We start from the raw sequence: 15,311 nt of genomic DNA, 5'->3' as shown, positions 1-15,311 counted from the left end.
TTGTGTGTCTTAGATTATAAATAATTTTTAATGCTTTTAACAGACTTGCAAGTTAAGTGTTTTTACAGAAGAAGACACTAGGGCTCAGAGAAACAAAATAACTTGAGGAAGATCATCCACTTATTAAAAGGAGGAACCATGATTTAAAGTCAAGTCTATTTGACTCTAAACCTTTTCAAAATAACATCCTGAGGGTCCCATTTCTTTCTGAAGAGATCCGTGAAGCCTGACCACTCATTCTCTCATCTGATGACTGCTGCAATGAATTTTAAAGAGCAGGGAAATCATACAGGCAGAAACAAAACAGTAAAATCTGGACATAGATTAAGCAGGCTGGGAACAAACTGTGTGAGAAAAGGAAAAGTAGATAATTATAATCACAGTAGAGACCATGTGCATTCTCTTTTTAATGCCTTGAAGTCTGCAATAAGTATTTTCAAATATAAGGCCAAAATCCAGAAGCAGTTTTTAACTTTCTCTATACTATAAACCAAGCTCGCAACCATTGGCACATTAATGAGGCTTGTCAGAGCATGAAAATTTCAGTCTAATGGAGCCTTAAAAGCCTTGGACACTTAACCAAGACTTGAATTCTCTCTACAATATCCCAACAGATGGTCATCCAGCCTCTGCTTGAACACCTCGGTGACGGGAGGGCGTCTTAACGTCTCTGGAGGGAGGCCATTTTCTTATTGGACAACTCCAACTGCAGGAAGTTCTCTGAGGAGACTGTATGCCTCTTAAAAGCAGGGTGCATTGCTGTCTTGCTCAAACTACATCCCTACTGTCTAGCAAGAGAGAATCTATCACCAAGTTTTTGGGTTTTTTTTGAGTGATTGATTGGTACTTACATGAAATATTCCTTCTTGTAATGCTTATCCTGTTATTCTAACTCTGTTCTCTTGGCAGAAGTTAAACGATTTTCCCAGAAGGTATATAACTGGGCAAGGCACTTAGGAAACAAAACAAAATCTGGGCAGCTTTTTAAAGAATTGATTTACAATTCAAATATCATAAAATTCACCCTTCTGAAGTGTACAGGTCAGTAATTTTGAGTATTTTCACAAAGTTGTGAAACCAGCACTATTATCTAATTCCAGAACATATTCCTCACCTCCCCCTGCCAAAAAATCCTCATACTCATTGCCAGTTATTCCTTATTCCCCCATATTCCCCCTTTCCCCTAAGCCCTGGCAACCACTTTCTGCTCTATTATTTTGCCTATTTTGGATATTCTATATAAAAGGAATCATATGATATGTGTGGTCTTTTATGTCTGGCTTCTTTACCTAGAATAATGTTTTCAAGGCTCATCCATTGTGTAGCATGCGTCAATACTTCATTCCACATATGGATAAATAATCCATGATATGAATATACTGCATTTTCTTTGTCCATTTATCAGCTGACGGGCATTTGGGTTATCTCAACTTTTTGACTATTATAAATAATGCCAATATAAACATTCATGTACAAGTTTTTTATGGAAACATGTTTTCAGTTCTCTTGGGACTATAACTAGGATTGGAATTGCAAGGATATATGGTAACTCAGTGTTTAACATTCTGAGGAAATGTCCAACTATTTAACAAAGCAGCTGCATCATTTTATAATCCCACCAGCAATGGATGAGGGGTCCAATTTCTCCCCATCCTCATCAGCACTTGCTTTCCATTTTCTTCTTCTTTTTTTTAAGTTGTAGCCATCCTAGTGGGTGTGAAGTGGTATCTCATAAGATTTTGATATGCATTTCCCTGATAACTAATAATGTTGAACATCTTTTCATGTGTTTAATGGCCATTTATATATCTCTTTTAGGGAAAATGTCTGTTCAGATCCTTTGCCTATTTTTTAAAATTGGGTTGTCTTTTTGTTGTTAAAGTGTAAGAGTTCTTTATATGTTCTGGATACAAGTCCCCTATCAGATATATAATTTGCAAATATTTATCCCATTTTGTGACTTGTCTTTTTACTTTCTTGATGATATTCTTTAAAACACAAAGGTTTTCCATTTTGATGGAGTCCAATTTATCAATTTTTTCCCTCATTGTTCCTGCTTTGGGTGTCATATGTAAGAAACTATCACCTACTCAATAGCATGAAAATTTACTCATGTTTTCTTTTAAAAGTTTTGTAATTTTATGTCTTAAGTTTAAATATATGATCCATTTTGAGTTAATTTTTTTACATGATGTGAGGTAAGGGTCCAACTTCATTCTTTTGCATATGGGTATTCAATTGTCCCAGCACAATTTGTTGAAAATACCTCCATTTCCCCACTGAATAGTCTTGCTATCCCTGTCAAAAATCAATTGACCACAAATGTTAGAGTTTACTTATGGATTCTCAATTTGATTCCATTCATTGCTATATCTATCCTTATGCAAATACCACACTGTCTTGATTATTGTAGCTTTGTAGTAAGTTTTGAAATTAGGAGCTTTCAAAATTTTTTTCTTCTTTTCCGAGATTGGCTATTCTTTGTCCCTTGTATTTACATATGAATTTTACAAACAGCCTGTCAATTTCCACAAAACAAAACAAAACAAAAGATAGCGGGGATTTGGTAGGGATTATGCTGAATTTGTAGGTCACTTTGGGGACTATTGCCATCCAAACAATATTAAGTATTCCAGTCCATGAATATGCGATGCTTTCCTCTTTATTTAGGTCTTTTTTAATTGTTTGCAACACTGTTTTGTAGTTTTCAGTATAAAAGTCTTACATTTCTTCTCTTAAATTTATTTTAAATATTCTATTCTTTTTTGTGCTGTTGTAAATGGAATTGTTTACTTAATTTCATTTTGTTACTGTATAGAAATAAAATTTCTTTTTGTATATTGATCTTGTATTCTGCAACCTTACTGAACTTGCTTATTAGAACACTATTAAAGTTTTCTTGTAGATTTATTAGCATTTTCTATATTCACAATAATGCCACCTATGAATAGTAATAGTTCTATTTCTTCCTTTCCAATATGGAGGCCTTTATTTCTTCTTCTTGAATAATTGCCCTGGATAGAACATTCAGTACAATGTTGAATAGAGGTGGTGAGAGCAGACATCCTTGTCTTGTTCCTGATCTTAAGGAAAAGGCTTTTGACCTTTCACCTTTAAGTGTGATGTTAGTTGTGGGAGTTTTTGTATATGCTCTTTATCATGTGAACAAAGTTTCTTTCTGTTCCTGGTTTGTTAACTATTTTTATCATGAATGGATATTAGATGTTGTTGAATGCTTTTTCTGCATTTATTAAGATGGTCATGTGCTTCTGTCCTTTTCTCTATTAACATGGTATAGTACATTGATTGATTTTCATATTGAACCAGCCCTCCATTCCTGGGATCAGTTTCATTTGGGCACGGTGTATGATATTCTTTATACATTGTTAAGTTTGGTTTGCTAATATTTAGTTGAGGATTTTTGTGTCTATATTCAAAAGAGACATTGGTCTGTTGCTTTCTTTTCTTGGGATCTCTTTGTCAGGTTTTGGTAGGAGAATAACACTGGCCTCATAGAATGAATTGGGAAGTTTTCTTGTCTAGTTTTTGGAAGAGTTTGTGGAAGTTTGCTCTTAATTTTCTTTAAATATTTGGCAGAATTCACTGGTGAAGTCATCTGGGCTCGAGTGTTTCTTTGTGGGAAAGTTTTTGATTACTAATTCAATCTCTTTAATTAACAGAGGTCTATTTGGATTTTTTATTTCTCTTGAGTCAGTTGTTTGTGTTCTAGAAATGTGCCAGTTTTATCTATTAACTAATTTATAGGCATAAAGTTATTCCCTCAAAATTGTTTTTATTTCCATAAGGTCAGTATGTCCCCTGTTTTGCTCCTTATTTTATTAATTTGAGTCTTGTCTCTTTTTATCTTGGTAAGTCTAGCCAAGGGTTTGTCAATTTTATTCATCTTTTCAAAGAGCCAACTTTTGGTTTTGTTGATTTTTTCTATTGTTTTTCTATTTCATTTATCTCTAATCTTTATTATTTCCCTCTTCATGCTTGTTTTGTGTCTAGGTTATTCTTCTCTTTCTAGTTTCTTAGAGTCATAGGTTAAAGTATTGATTTACCTTTCTTCCTTTATAATATAGGCATCTACAGTTATACATTTCCCTTCTTGCTGCTTTAGTTACATCCCATAAGTTTTGGAATGTTGTGTGTTCATTTTTCACTCATCTCAAAGTATGTTCTAATTTTTCTTGTGATATCTTATTGACTTATTAGTTGTTTAGTAATGTGTTGTTTAATTTACACATAATTTGTGAATTTCCTAAATTTCTTTCTTTTATTAATTTCTAATTTCACTGCACTGTGGTTGGAGAACATACTTCACATGATTTTAACCTGTTTAAGTTTATTTAGACTTGTTTCCCTTCAGTGGACACCATTATATTGAATATCATGACATCTTACATCAAACTTTCTAGTAGAGTAGATATGTAATGTTTGTTGAACTAAATTCATAAAATTTTCACCAGATATCAGGTCTGACATAGATACGATATAAATATGGCAATCAAAAAGTACTTTGAAAGATATGAAGATCTATACTATACACTCATGTTACCCAAACTTAACTGATAATCAGAATCTTTTGAGGAGTATTTTAAGCTGGTGACCATGCTAATTAGACAACACCAGTGGGGTCTTCTCTGAGGGGCCCCACCCTCAGACCTGCTGAATAGGAGCTCACCTCCACCTACGCCACCAAGAATCCAGCAACTGGCCACATCCAATTAGAGCACTGTGTTTTCCCTCTCTTAAATATTGTCCTTAAAGGATCTGGAGTTATTGCTAACTTGCACCAAATGACTTGTTAAATGCATAAAGCATATAGAATGTGATTCAAACTTGTCATTGACACAGATTAGAGGTACAGTATTTTGAGCTAAAATATAACATCATAACATTTAGAGAAATGTTTATGTAGACCTTAAGAAAGTTTTAAACAAATAGATAAAATTGTTTCTTCACAACTGAAAAGTAAATATGTCATCATTGCCTATACTATATTAGTAAACAGAAAAATAAGGAGAGGAGTACACTGAAGGAAACTGAATTCTGTTTGAGACATACTTGTTGAATGAAGTAAAATAGAGTCCAAATTCTCTAGGCAAATCCTAATTTCAAATATTCTTCCCATTGTCTCTCTATACCTTTGAAATGTCCTCAAGCTCCCAACATTTTAAAGTCTGTCTATGTCTCCTATGCTGTGACTTAAAGAATGTGTTGTCAGGTCGTATCTCCTGTTCCTCTCTTTAGAAAACAGTCACCACTTTATTCTGATAACCTATTTTCCACCATGAGAGAAAACATTAATTCTGCTTTTATTCATTTTTAACGTATATTACAGAAAAGGCTTGAAATACATAAATAAAATAAAGGCAATTAGAATATAAAAGAAAACCATTTAGAATCGCTAGAAACACTTCCATTTTCTTCACACCTAACTCTAAGATGTAGAATTTATAAGAAATTATTCCAGAAAAAGAAATATGACTGAGAGCTTATCAATATTGTGAGAAAGCTGTTCTCAAGGGTTTTTTCACCTCAACCCAGATTCATATGAGACACTTTCATGAGCATAGAAATTGATGTAAATATTTCTGAGTTGGGTCTGAGCATTACGCAAAATTCTCCTCCATCACTTGCCAGACATCACAACAAATAGTACCAGATGTATGTGTGCAATGTCCAGTCAAGAACTGCTACCAAAGGAAGGAAAGAAAGATTACTAGAATTTACTGCATGTCTGATATGTGTCAGGCTCTTTCATATATGATCGTAATTAAATTCAAACTTCCGTAGCTTACGATCTCCATTAATCATAAAAAAGGTAACTTAGTTTTTTATGCTACAATTAGCCCAGGATAATGTAACATATATATCCACAATAAGAAGCATAAATAAATGAAATACAAGTTTCACTTAACAGCTGAGTTCTGAGTTCCACAAAGGGATTCCTCTCTGGTGCCATCTTTGCAACTTTGTTATTGCTTTTACTTTTTTATTTTGAAATAATTTAAAATTTAAAGAAAATTTCTCAGAACTATTACAAAGAACTCTTTGACACCCATCACCCAATTTTGCCATGCTTAAAATTTGTCACACTTGTTTTATCATTCTCTCTCTCTGCCCCTAAACACTTCAGAATATATTTTCCAAGAACATCAGGAAATGTAACATAATTCAATACTATCTTCAAATCTTTAGTCCTTATTCAAATTTCTCCAATTGTCCGTATTTTATAGCATTTTCCTCTTTGTCCACCATCTTCTCCAGGATCCGTTCTGCATTTAGTTCTCGTCCTCTCCTTAGTGTTCTTTATCGTGGAATGAATCCTTTTGGATGTACATCATAATATATTTTGAATTCTGTGTAGATTGCATCATGTTCACCACCCAAGCACTAATTGTAGTCCATCCCCTCACATGTGAGCCTAATCACCCCTTTTGCCCTCCCCTACCTTCCCCCATGGTAACCACCAATCCAATCTCCGTTGCTATGTGTTTGTTTGTCATTGTTTTTATCTTCTACTTATGAGTGAGATCATACGGTATTTGACTTTCTCCCTCTGACTTATTTCACTCAGCATAATACCCTCAACGTCCATCCATGTTGTCACAAATGGCCGGATTTCGTCATTCCTTATGACTGAGTAGTATTCCATTGTGTATAAATACCACATCTTCTTTATCCATTCATCCCTTGATGGGCAGCTAGGTTGCTTCCAAGTCTTGGCTACTGTGAATAATGCTGCAATGAACATAGGGGTGCAAGTATCTTTACGCCTTTGCATTTTCAAGTTCTTTGAATAAATACCCAGCAGTGGGATAGCTGGATCAAATGGTAGATCTATTCTTAATTTTCTGAGGATACCCCATACTGCTTTCCATAGTGGCTGCACCAGTTTGCACTCCCACCCGTGGAATGAATCTTTAACCTGCCTTTGTCTTTCACGGCGTTCACATTTTTAGTCTCTTATTTGAAGTGACAAGGAAGATGAAAATGTTTAGTTCTCCTCAATAAATGTGTAACATTGATTGATTCAACTTGTGTATCAAGTGCTTTATATTCCTAAGATCTCATATCTACACTATAAAACAACATCAAACAAAACAAATGTTTAAAAACTGGTTACATTTATCAATTTTTTAGAAAAGTCCAGTGGTTTTAAAGAATCAGGTTTACAAACAGCTCTGCCTGAGGCTTAACTGTTTGGTGTTTTCTTTGTTGCCTATAGACTGAACTTATTGATCTAGTTTTCATTGTTTTATGATTAGTGCAGAGGGTCATGAGACCAAGCAAGTAGAAGTAAAAATATTACATGAACTCAAAGTATCCAGATTTCAAGGTCATTTTTTAACTAGATACCAGTTGGAAAGAAAACTCATAGGACTAAGAGCAACAAGAAAAAAGCCATCTTGCCTTATTGAAATATTTTAAAGAAGTAAAAAAAGGACAAAATATTGAGCTAGCTTCTTGGTCTAATCTGTAGATGCTCAGTATAAATGTTTATGGGGCAAATGAAAGAATAATGAAAACTCCTCAGAGCATGAGACAAGGCTAAGTGCTTTAAACAAGACTGAAATCTTGTACCTGTGGCAGACACTGTCAGTGTCCCACCCTGAGCCCCTATCCTGGAGGTCATGAGCAGCTTTGGGGGACAATTTCCATACACATGGTGACTTCTTCTTCAAGGCCCTGTATCTCACTGCCTGTCTTCTGTGCATGCATGCGGGGCAGTCTAGAAAAGAGGGGAAGCTAACATGCCCAGGAGCAAGTGCCCACCGAACTGGGATGGGAGTTGGTGGATAAATACGCCAGCCTCCTCGCCTTTCATGGGACGGTTATAAGGTAACTTCTACAGAGTCTCTCAGAGTCATCAGTGGGATCAGCCTCAGTTACCCACAGTGATGACTTGCTCATTATTGCACCTTTTGCGGGCTTTCCTCCTGTCCTCTTCTCACTCCCTCACTCCCTTGTCAAACTTGGAATCATCCCTTATATTAAGCACTGCAACCCAATTCTTATCTCAGAGCCTGTTTGAGAATCCAAATTAAATCAGTTGGTGCCAAAAATGGTCTGAAGCTGCAGATGATAAGATGGGCTTTGGGAACTGCACCCATTGACTACCCTCCTCGTAAAGAGTGTCCCATTCACAGGTGTAGTAGGCTTCTCCAGGGAAACAGAAGCAATAGGATACATACGAGGAGATTTATCACGGGAATTGGCTTGCGTGATTACGGAGGCTGAGAAGTCCCATCATCTGCCCTTTGCAAGCTGGAGACCCAGGAAAGCCAGTGTTATAAGTCAGTCCGAGTCCGAAGGCCTGAGAACCATGGATGTTGATGGCGTTAACTCTCTGTTTGAGGCTAAAAGCCTGAGAAAGGGGAGCATGCTGGTGAAAGTCCCGGAGTCCTCAGGCCAGAGAACCAGGAAATTTGATGTCCAAGTGTGGGAGAAGATGGATATCTGAGCTCAAGAAGAGAGAGAGAGAATTTACCCCTCCTCTACCTTTTTGTTCGATTCCAGTTCTCGATGGATTGGCTGATGCCTGCCCACATTGGGGAAGGCAGATCTTCTTTACTCAGTCTACTTATTCAAACACTAATCTCTTCCAGAAACACCCTCACAGATACACTCCCAAAGTAATGTTTTACCAGCTGTCTGTGCATCCCTTAGCCCAGTCAAATTGACCCATAAAATTAACTGTCACAGAGGGCCGGCCCCATGGCTGAGTGGTTAAAGTTCCACATGCTCCACTTTGACAGCCCAGGTTCACAGGTTCAGATCCCAGGCATGGACCTACTCCACTCATCAGCCATGCTGTGGAGGCATCCCACATACAAAATAGGGGAAGATTGGCACAGATGTTAGCTCAGGGCCAAGCTTCCTCAAGCAAAAAAAATTAACCATCACAACATGGTATGTGAGGCTCATATAGACCCTGGCAGAAGGTGTTGGCTTGCTTGCTAAAAGTTTTACTGATGGTGACTTGAGAAGAAAGCCTTCGCTAGTGCAATGAATCACACATTTGAATCATTTGAAAAGTACATATGAAATAATTCATACAAGACAATGGGACTGGCTGGTTACACCAGGGTACATTGATCCCTGACAGAAGAATAATGAGAATCTCAGGGAGGTCAACAAACAGCATATATATGTATGCCAGAGGGCCTCTTTGGAAGCTATCAAACAGGCCCTATCTCCTGCAGTGGGAGAGCAAACCCAGCCTAGGATCAAACTCAGGCTCTGATAGTTAACATTGCACAGCTTCAAAGAAGGCTGGATGCTCAGCCAATGCTACTCTGTTGTACTAACGTTAGGGTCGTGGTTGGGAAAACCTGGGACCCTGAAACATAGGATGGGAACATCTGGCTGGATATCCCTGAAGACAAAGAAAAGAGCTACATTGGCTCTTTAAATTCCCCTTAACCCTCAGAGTCTGCAGAGGTGAGCTACCCTTCCCTAGTAAAAGCTGGCATTTCTTCCACACAGGAAGATACCGTAGGGTTCTCTCCCTGACAAGGCAACAAATGCCCCCAACAGAAGTTGCCTTTACCTCTTTTTCTGCCTCCCAGGACAATAACTATGGTGAAATTCCAGCATAACCCATCTAGGTTTGTGATGGGCTTGATAAGGGAAGAACTAGATTACACCCCAAAAAGCTGCAAGAATTAACCAGCATGCACCAGCAGGTGCCAGGGGCGTACCCATTGGATTAGGTTTTAATGGTCTTGATCTAGGAGATCAGACCATAAACTGACTTGACTTGAGGGCATTGTCTCGGAATATGAGATTTGACCCCCGTCAGGGACCCTAGGAGAGAGAGAGAATTCACTATCAGGATGACTCTTAGAATTCAAGAGAAAGCAATGGCCCATGCTAAGAAAAGTTGAAATGACTGAGTTGTCATGGCAGATGGTGGAGGGAGGGACTAAAAGTTTCAAGGAAACTGACGTGCTGGAATAGATCCCTTATATGAAGCCAGCAGACCCATCAGAGGATTATGGTCCACACGAGGGCCCAGAGGGTACACTGTGAACCAAGACCATCAGAAATGCATTGGTGAGAGAGGCACCAGCCTCACTAAGGAGTTCAGTGGTTGTTCTCTTCTGCAAACCAGGGATGATGGCAGAAGAGGCAGTTACAGAGCCTGGATCATTAGTTGCAGTGAGGATGATGGGGCCCTAAAGCAATAGAGGGCAGGGGGCAGTGCTTAACCACTAGGAGACAGGGCCAAGGTCAGAGAAGCAGCCCAAGGCAGAGGGCTGGAGTGATTGATGGGGGTAGTGAATGGAACATAGCATCTCAATGAGGGTGCTTCTTAATAGATACAATCACAAGAAGGAAAGAATGGACGAGCAGGAGTCAGCCACGGAGGTATACCACACAGATCTCCTTCAAAACAAAGCCTGCCTTTAAGATCTGCCTTAGCCCTTGTGCTGAGGTCATGCACTACCTGGGAAGCCCCCAGCCAATGACTGAATGTGATGGTGGTACAAAGGCTTACCATTCCTGGTTAATGTGGGGGACCCCTCAAGCAACCTTTGCCCCACATCAACCTGTTTTGGCAGGCAGAGCCATACTCAGTCTGAGGCTCTGCTATTGAAACCTCCTCTTTCCCCTTCTCCTTTCACTTGTCAGACCTGCAATGAGGTTTGAAAGTTTTCCTTGCTGATTCCTACGCGCTCTCTCTCTCTCTCTCTCTCTTTTTCCTTTCACTAAAGTTATCACCACTCCCAATATTTCTTGTACTTCTAACTATGCTTCGATATCTAATTTCTAGAGGACCTAACCAACACGTGCTGGCTTATATGATAACTCTAGCACCTCAGTTATATGGAAGCAAAGAAAACTGTAAGGATTGTGAATTCATTTAGCTCTTGTTAACTAACATAGAAGTCTTAAATGACAGGCTGATGTCAGCCACTGTCAACCCAGGGGATGGGTCAAAGACCAGAAGCCCTCCATATCAATATTTCAAAAGACCCTAACATCCTGCAGCCAGAAGGCAGACTTGCTGGAAATCGGTGCAAGATTTGATCATGAGGTTGGCAGAGCTACAAAAGACATTGAATGCATAACCCCAGTAAGGTTTCTTTGAAAAGTGAGGACCCTAATAGAAAAAGAGTGGAACATGAGACTTGGGATGGGGACATTCGGGTGGATAAACTTGAGATTCCCCTGAGTCTCAGCAGAAGTGACACCCTTCCCCTTCCCAGAGAACAGCAGCCTCCCATTCCCTGGAGACCATGCCAGGCCCTCATCTGAGGCAGATTCCTCGCAGGATAATTCTTATCCTCTTCAAAATCTGCCCCTCACCATTCCTCAATTATTCTAGACCAGTAAAGTCAAGCCTCATCATGCCCTGAATGAGAAAGTGCAGGCCCTGCTGTGGGAGGAAATGAACCTGGCTAACATGCATCAAAGAAACCAAGATAACAGACATGAGGAGGGTGCTGGAGAAGGGGTTAGAGGATAAGGTGAGAATAATGTGAGAACTGATTGATTGAGGGGCACTCTCTCATGACTCAGGATCTAGCATCTTGGCAAGGACACCTGGTGCCATGCCTAATTATACTGCTTGAATAGCTTACCAGTAAAATGAGGTGGAGATGCCAGAACTTCCTTGGCAGAGTTTGAGAAAGCTGCCAGAAGAATCAGAGTGGTGGACATGTTAGAGTGGATTACATTAGAGGACCAGAGAACTCACCAGCTTACTATATTTCCTGAGAGAGCCAAAGGGACACGTCCTTCATCAAAACAATGCAGACCTCACCGGGTGAAGAGAGCATCACCATCATTGGGAGACTCAGGACTTCTGTAGGTCAGGGCTGATGGTGGCCCGGGCTGTTGCTATTGTACTGGGCTCCCTAGTGGCAATGGGATGAGAAGATTCTGGAATATCAGAGGTTTTGTGGAGGAATATAACCATCAAAGGTAAAGTGGACGTAATTTCCATAATGGGAAGCAAGGCTAGAATGACTTGAGGTGCAGAGGTCTATGGTGATGGCTAAAAAAAGCATGAAGTGAGACAGATGGCCAGCCACTGAGGGTATTGCTTGACTTATGTAACCAAAAGAGATCAAAAGTAGGTGAGCAGAAAGCTGATGCAACCTGAAGTAATGGAAAATCACGAACCCTCATCCAGTTTGCAGACCTGAGTCAGTTCTCAGGTCCAGAGTCCACTAATTGAAAAGGAGGACAGGTCCCTTTGAGGAATGACTCTGCAATGTCACCATTTAAGTATGTACAATAATTCCAATACTTCCCCAAAGAGACCTATGGAGGGTAATACCCAGATCTTTCAAGGGCTACTGTATATAGGGAATGAGCTGACACTTATCATAACGGGCAAAATCCCATCATGCTTCCTGTTAGAATGAGGTATATGGAGGCCAGGTGATAAATGGAGTCCTGGCCCAAGTCTACCTGACAGTGGGTCCAGTGAACGAGGCACTCATCTCGTTCCTGGTCCCAGAACACCTGGTTTCCTGGATGCAAAATCAATATAGATACCATGCAGTTCCCCTATACTGATGACATTATGTGAAAAGACCTGGTGAACAGGAAACAGCAAATACTCTTGTTTATGCCCTGGAAAGATAACTCATGTCAAAGGGTGGGGGAGGGTTATGAAATCCATGAAATTGTGCGAGGTCCCATAATCTGGAGGCATGTTTGGGAAACTGCCTCCAAAGTAAACCATAAATTATTGTGCTTGTACCTCTTACCACTATGAAAGAGGCACAGCTCTTAGCAAGTGCCTTTGGATTTCTGAGACAGCATAAATCATACCTGGGAATACAGCTCCAACTCTTTTATCAGGTGATTAGAGAGGCTGCCAGCTTTGAGTCGCGCCCAGGGCAATAAAGGGCTCTGCAAAACCCTCGGTCTGGAGTACAAGCTCTCTTGCCACTCAGGCTACATGACCCAGCAGATCCCGTGGGAGAGAAGTAAGAAAAGGATGTCATGTGGAGTCTCCACCAACCCCATGGGAAAGTCTCAGCACAGACTCACTCAGAGTTCTGGAGCCAGTCCACGCTGTCTGCAGCAGACAATGGCTCTCCATTCTAAAAGCAGCTTCAGGCATGCTGCTGTGTAGACTGACTTCCTGGCCATGGGACATCAAATGACTTTAAGCCAGAGCTTTCCAATCCTGACCTGTGTATTACCAGATTCATAAAATCACAAATTTGGATAGGCATGGAAGAAAGCAATTGTTTGATGATAGAAGTACATATGGGATCAGGCCTCAGCAGGTCCAGAGAGCACAAGTATGAAATATAAACAGATGGCCTTGACCTGTTTGTCACCTACCCAGTTGCACCAGTGCTTCTCCCTCAGCTCACACTTTTGGCCTTGTTGGAGGTTTCTTATAACCAGATAAGAAGAAGAGGAAAATACTCAGGGCTGGTTCACAGGTGGGTCAGATCAATATGTATGATGGTATGAGCAGAAAACAGACTGATGGTTCATTAAAGTCTCACACGGGGGTAGCCTTGAAAGATGGGAGTGAGGGAAAATCTTCCTAGCATGCAGAGCAAGTAATGGTACATTTGGTCATCGACCTTGCATAGAGGGAGAAATGACCTGAGGGAAAGATAAACTCATGGGCAGTTGCAAATGGCTTGGCTGGTTGGTCAGGAATCTGGAAGGAGAAAGATTAGAACATTGGAGACAAGAAGGTCTGGGGAAGAAGCAGATGGATAGACCACTGGGAGTAGTCATAAAATGTGTAGATTTTTCTTTCTCATGTCAGTGTCTACTAAGTGCCCATTAACCTCAGAGGAGGCACAGAATAATCTGCTGGACAGGATGACTCACACAGTGGATATCAGGCAGCTTCTGTCATTGGCCACTCCAGCGCTTGCACAACGGGTCCTTGAACAGAGTAGCCATGGTGACAGGAATGGTGACTATATATAGGTCCCGTTGTAGACTTCCTTTCACCAAAACTCATTTAGCTACTTCTGTAGCTTGATTTCTATTCTGTCAGCAGCGGAGACCAATGAGGGAGCCCCATTAAGGAGACCAACAAGCCACGTGGTGACAAGTTGGTTACATCAAACTCTTCCACCCTGGGGGGCAGCAAGTCTTCCTTTTAGAGATTGATCATTTATTCTAGGAATGGGTTTGCCTTCCCTGGCCACAGCACCTCTGCCAGCACCATTATCTGAAGGCTCACAGAATGTCTAAGGCACCAACAAAGGATCCAATATAATATCTTGTCACATCAAAATGCTCATTTTACAGTGAAGAAGGCACAACAATTGGCATGTGTCACTGGTTCTATAATACAGCACTTCATCTGGAAGCTGCTGGCCTAATAGAACATTAACATGGCCTCTAGCCTGGGGATAATACCCTTCTGGTTTGTCTGATGATGTAATTTCTATGTTGAACTAAGGCCATCATATGGTGCTATGTTCCCCATAGCTACAGGACATAGGTCTGGAAACCAAAGGAAAATCCTTTTTTTTTTCCTTAACCATCAACTGCAGGAACCAACTTGGGAAGTTTACGCTTCTGGTCTCTGAAACACTACGCTCTGATGGATTAGAGGTCCTGGTTCCTAGAGAATGTAGGGATGAGATGCCTCAACCAAAACACATAGTAAAGTTTCCACTAAACTACATTTACCATCTGGTTAATTTGAGTTCCTCATACTGGTAGATCAGTAGGGAGAAAAAATGAGTTAATATTCTAGTAAGAGTAATTGTCTCCAATTATGAGATGAGGATTGCTGCTACAAAAAAAGGGGGCAGGACGGAGTATTCACTGGAGCACGTCTTAGTGTTTCCATGCACAGTGATATCTGTAGCAACCACGGCCTGACAAGAACACAGAAATCAAGGACTCAGATCCCTCAGGGATGAAGATCTGGATCAATCCATTGGGCAGGTTCCCTAGGCCAGCAAAACTTCTGGCCAAAGGTGAGCAAATCTAAAGTGGTGTTAGAGGAGGGTGATAATGACGATCAATTACATCCTTGGGGTGAGCTGCAGCTTACAGAATCAAGTGAATTGAATGCGGAACACAAGCAAATCTAGAAGATGCTGTGGGTACTCCATCCACATCCCCTCAGCCCACTTCAAAGTCAGATGCAGCTTCACTGAATAATCCCTGTCTAGGACAGTGACTTCCTTTCTCAAACATCTGCATCTCTCTGCTGCAGGAACGTCTCTCCGTGGCTCCAGGAGTGTACTATGCCCACGCACAGGGCAGGGGGAAAGTGACAGGGAGTTAATGTTCCCAGGAGCAATTGTCAGCTCATTCGGAGTGGGAGTTGCTGATAAATACCCCAG

Source organism: Equus caballus, chromosome 6 (genome assembly GCF_041296265.1).
Source record: "Equus caballus isolate H_3958 breed thoroughbred chromosome 6, TB-T2T, whole genome shotgun sequence".
Lineage (NCBI taxonomy): Eukaryota > Metazoa > Chordata > Mammalia > Perissodactyla > Equidae > Equus > Equus caballus.
This window is presented reverse-complemented; position numbering follows the sequence as displayed.